Source organism: Perca flavescens, chromosome 23 (assembly GCF_004354835.1).
Source record: "Perca flavescens isolate YP-PL-M2 chromosome 23, PFLA_1.0, whole genome shotgun sequence".
Taxonomy (NCBI): domain Eukaryota; kingdom Metazoa; phylum Chordata; class Actinopteri; order Perciformes; family Percidae; genus Perca; species Perca flavescens.
Genome location: NC_041353.1, coordinates 1326970 through 1332465, shown reverse-complemented (window position 1 = coordinate 1332465; position 5496 = coordinate 1326970). Strand labels below are relative to the sequence as shown.

At 44.4% G+C, this 5496-nt stretch overlaps 1 protein-coding gene across 1 annotated transcript in view; it reads left to right on the top strand.

Moving 5' to 3' along the window:
• The window catches only part of LOC114550445 (NLR family CARD domain-containing protein 3-like), a 689968-nt gene that overhangs the window by 177040 nt on the left and 507432 nt on the right, over positions 1-5496 (top strand). The window lies entirely within an intron of this gene.

Here is a 5496-nt window from a genome sequence, read left to right as displayed (position 1 = left end):
TGCTGCTATGGAGACGTATTATTAGGTCTCGTCTCGTCAGTGAGTTCTGAGGAACTTTTTGGACCAACTCGGGGAGACTGACCAGTCACACTGTCTTTACTGTGTGTGTGTGTGTGTGTGTGTGTGTGTGTGTGTGTGTGTGTGTGTGTGTGTGTGTGTGTGTGTGTGTGTGTGTGTGTGTGTGTGTGTGAGAGAGAGAGTGAGTGAGTGAGTCCGACTGACTGGTCGGCCGTCTGGTTTGGTGTGTCAGGGGCTTTAAGAGAAACCTTTTTTTATGAATCATTAATTTCCCCCTGAAACAAAGCAGACGCTTTCAGAAGTTCCCTCCGTTTCCTTCCATGTTAATGGTCCATTTAAGGTGTTATTAAGGTGAAAGGTTTTTGGACCCTATTTTCAATTTCATCCACTAAAAGTTCTGTTGTTGCTGCTGACAGACTCAGATTATTATTCTATAAGTGTCTGACAACATTATGGGATGGATCCCTACATAGATAGACCTTTAAAACCTCTTTAAGACCTTTCTTTTTAACCAGAAACAGCTCTGAAGTCACTTGCACTAAACCCACCAGACTCCATGTAAATAATCAGGACTTTTAGCGTGTATAGAGCCAGCATATCTCCACCAGACTCCATGTAAATAATCAGGACTTTTAGCGTGTATAGAGCCAGCATATTTCCACATGTAAATCAGCAAACTATGTGTTTATTTCAACCAAAACTGGAGTTGTGATGGTTGGAAAAGTGGAAGGACATCCCAAAACGGCTTTTCAAAGTTTTATTTGGTTTCTGTCGACTTTGAATGAAGTGTATTTTACGATGCTAAAATCACTGATTATTTACATGGAGTCTGGTGGGTTTAGCGAACGCATTTCCGCAGATGTTTATATGTTTAATAAAAGGATCTTACTCTTTAACAGAAAGGTCGACCTCCTTATAAATCCATCCCATAATGTTGTTAGACACTTAGAATATTAATCTGAGTTTGTTAGCAGCAAAAACAGCACTTTGTGAAGGTAAATACAAGCTGGACAATTGTCCTATTAACTTATATTACAGCCTGTTTCTCTCCTAATACTGGACCGATGTCAGAGACTGGTGTTCCCGTCAGTCACTTAGACACAAGTTTAAAAACACCATAATTATCCTTCAAGTCTCTAAAAAAAAAAATACCGTAACCACTTCACGGTTAACGGGGGAACTCTAAGCATTTGAAAGTGAAAATATTAATAGATTAAGTTTAAAAAATGCTGATTGCATTTGCTGTTTTATTAGTTTTTTTAAGGCCGATCACTAATCACAGTGGAGTTTCTCTGTTAGCGTGACTGATGTATATCAGTATGTCAGAGATCTCTTCATCAGTAGAGAGCTCTTCATCAGTAGAGAGCTCTTCATCAGTACTCGGCTGGTCAGTCAGTAGAGATCTCTTCATCTCTTTACAACATGTTCATGTCTCATTTTGTTGGAGTCAATAATCAGCATTCAAAATGCCTGTAAATAAATAAACACATTATGAAAGATGATGCCATCAGAATGGGTTTTATATAGAGACACACACACACACACACACAAATACACACACAGGTACTCACACACACAAATACACTCACACACACACAAATACACACAGGGCCGGTTCTAGCCCTTTGGTTGCCCTAGGTGAGATTGAGTTTTGCGCCCCTCCTTAAATGTGCATGTTAAAATTATTCTCCTGAATGATACATGAATTCATTTTAATGAATTAATAAACCCTGGACTGTAATATTTCAGATGTGTTTGAGCAAGATTTCTCCTCATGTTCAAAACTTTGTGCACATTCAAAATACAGTATATCTCATCTGTGTTCTCTGAGGTTTGGAGGAGTGGTGATATTTTGAGAAAAATAAAGTGATAATACAATAAGCTATTACAAGAATAAAGTCACTATTTCAGAAAATAATCCACCTGCCCCATAGTCTGCTGTGCAGTACGTGATATCTCTGCTGAGACGGTAGATCTCAGACCTCCTGACAGACTCAGAGCCCTGTTTGGGTCTCTGGTCTCTGAATGAGACAGTTTAGGGAAGTGGCTGTAGCTACGCTGCTCTACATCGGAGGAGGAAACACAAAACTACGCAGAAATATGGACACATCTGCTGCAGCATGTCCACAGCAGAGCGCGTCCATAGTCCTGGATCCTCTGGCAAAAACTGGTCTGCACTGCTCTGCCTACTTTCCAGTTCCTCAGCTCTCATTTCCACACTGTGCTCAGAGCTCCCTGCTGTCTTCACTCCCATCATCCTCAATCACATCTTCTCCATCATCTTTCTCTGTGAAGGATACATCTGATATTAACCTCTTATCCTAATTATAACCTAATATAATAAAACACACTAACATGTTAGTGTTACTTAACACCTTTCAGTCAAAATGGCTAAACATGGTTTGCTTTAATTTTGATATAAGCTCACCTTGTCTCAAATCCAAAGAGGAGGCTGAGGGGTCTGTTGCTACTCCACTCCCTGCTGTGACAGTTTCTGAAACTGAGGGCCATGTGTTCCACAATGTTAACATCTGCTTCTACTGAATCTGACATAACTATAATGTTGACATGATATGTATCTACCGATGAGCTACCAAGCTACCTATGACACTGATTAGCCTATTACTGCTAATTATAGACATTATAGCCTATTCATTTAAAATTAAACCAGTTTTCAATGAGGCTATTACAATGGTGTGTTGTATGCAAACAGCATCGTTAGTGTTTATGTATTTAGTCTTTACCTCAGATTACATGTATAACCAAATGATCAAGTGTATGTTCTGCTCTTTATAAGGGTTGTCTCAGTCTGTTTTTAGCACAAACAGTGACGGAGATATTCAAGCAGTTTAGCACCATGGATTTGGTTTTCTACTTAGTGCTCACCTTTCTTCGAAAAGAAGTCAGTTACCGATTGTTTCCCCTCATTTAGTTTTCTCTCCTCCTCCTGTCTCTCCTTTCTTTGAGAAAGACATTTCTACAGCAGAAGTTTGCGCTCCACCAGACGCTCAACTAACAAACTAAATGCGTGCAGATGGACTAAACCATTTGGCGCATTAGCAAGGGGGGGTATGATATGCATTAGGAAATGTTATTAGGAAATAAAAATATCCAGTTAAAATCAATTATATTCCAGACTTTTCAAGGGCCCTCTCTCCCCTTGGGCCCTGGTGATCAGTATCGGTTTTACCCCCGGTCCGATGCCCCTGGTGTCTGTGCCGCTGCTCGTCTCTATCTCTCCAGAGAGAGGACACTAAGAGACCCCCAGGTCTGCTTCAGAGCTCCGTGTGTTTGAGTCTGACCTGAGACGGGAAACGTCGCGTAATGAAAGGTTGACCAGTAAACGTGTGGCTGAGGGGGGGGGATGATCATGTTTAATAAACACGTTTTATTTCGCTTGTCGTTCTAATTCTATTATTAATGGGAAGTAGACCTAAGGAGACACGGCGCCCCCAACACATTTGACGCCCTAGGCAGTCGCCTAGGTCGCCTATAGCAATCGCCGGCCCTGGATACACAGACACTAACACTCACACAAACTCTCCCTCTCAGTCTGTCTCCCTCTCTCTCTCTCTCCCTCTTTCTGTCTCTCTCTCTCTCGGTCTGTCTCTCTCTCTCGGTCTGTCTCTCTCTCTCTCCATCCCCCTCTCTCTCCCTCTCAGTCTGTCTCTCTCTCCATCCCTCTCTCTCCCTCTCAGTCTGTCTCTCTCTCTCTCTCTCCTTCCCTCTCAGTCTGTCTCTCTCTCCATCCCTCTCCCTCCCTCTCAGTCTGTCTCTCTCTCTCCATCCCTCTCTCTCCCTCTCAGTCTGTCTCCCTCTCTCTCCCTCTCAGTCTGTCTCCCTCTCTCTCCCTCTCCCTCTCTCTCAGTCTGTCTCTCTCTCCATCCCTCTCTCTCCCTCTCTCTGTCTCTCCCTCTCACCCCCTCTCCCTTTCTCCTTACCTCTCTTTCTCTCTCTCTCTCTCCGTCTCTCCCTCCCTTACATCAGCATCATTTTTGGTTACCATGGCGACCGGCCTACTGAAAGAAAAAAAAAACTCCTCAGCGGTTGCCATGGCACCGTGTTGCGTCAGCGCCAGACCGTTAATTAGATGGACAGCGTGGTTTCCTTTTATAGAGCAGAGAGAGAGGAGGGAGAGAGAGGAAGATGGAAGGAGGGAAAGAGGGAAGAAGAGAGAGGAGAGAAGGAAGGAGAGAGAGGAGGAGGGAGAGAGAAGGAGGGAAAGAGGGAAGAAGAGAGAGAAGAGAAGGAAGGAGAGAGAGGAGGAGGGAGAGAGGAGGAGGAGGAAGGAGAGAGAGGAGAGAAGGAAGGAGAGAGAGGAGGAGGGAGAGAGAGGAGGAGGAAGGAGAGAGAGGAGGAGGAAGGAGAGAGAGGAGAGAAGGAAGGAGAGAGGAGGAGGGAGAGAGATAGGAGAGAAGGAAGGAGAGAGGAGGAGGGAGAGAGAGAGGAGAGAAGGAGAGAGGAGGAGGGAGAGAGAGGAGGAGGAAGGAGAGAGAGGAGGAAGGAGAGAGAGGAGAGAAGGAAGGAGAGAACAGAAGGAAGGAGAGAGGAGGAGGGAGAGAGAGGAGGAGGAAGGAGAGAGAGGAGGAGGAAGGAGAGAGAGGAGGAGGAAGGAGAGAGAGAGGAGAGAAGGAAGGAGAGAGAAGGAAGGAGAGAGAGAAGGAGGAAGGAGAGAGAGGAGGAGGAAGGAGAGAGAGGAGGAGAAAGGAGAGAGAGAGGAGAGAAGGAAGGAGAGAGAAGGAAGGAGAGAGAGGAGGAGGAAGGAGAGAGAGAAGGAGGAAGGAGAGAGAGGAGGAAGAAGGAGAGAGAGGAGGAGAAAGGAGAGAGAGAGGAGAGAAGGAAGGAGAGAGAGAAGGAGGAAGGAGAGAGAGGAGAGAAGGCAGGAGAGAGGAGGGAGAGAGAGAAGGAGGAAGGAGAGAGAGGAGGAGGAAGGAGAGAGAGGAGGAGAAAGGAGAGAGAGAGGAGAGAAGGAAGGAGAGAGAGGAGGAAGGAGAGAGAGGAGAGAAGGCAGGAGAGAGGAGGAGGGAGAGAGAGGAGGAGAAAGGAGAGAGAGAGGAGAGAAGGAAGGAGAGAGGAGGAGGGAGAGAGAGAGAAGGAAGGAGAGAGAAGGAGTAAAAGGTCCAATATTTCTCTCTGAAATGTAGCGGAGTAGAAGTAGAAAGTAGCATGAAAAGAAAAAGACCCAAGTAAAGTACAAGTACCTTAACATTTGTAGTACTGGAGTACATGTACTTAGTTACATACTTATATATAATACTTTTCTTCACTTGTGAATTTAGACACATCAAATATAAAAAAATCAAAATGTTAACCTGGAAGAGAAGAACAGGATCAAACCGGCTGTTTGTGTCCAACGTTAAAACGAGCCCCACTACCTGTTGATAAGTCATGTGATATGATGTGATATGATGTGATAAGTCATGTGATATGATGTGATATGATGTGATAAGTCATGTCATGTGATGTGAGAGAGTGTAC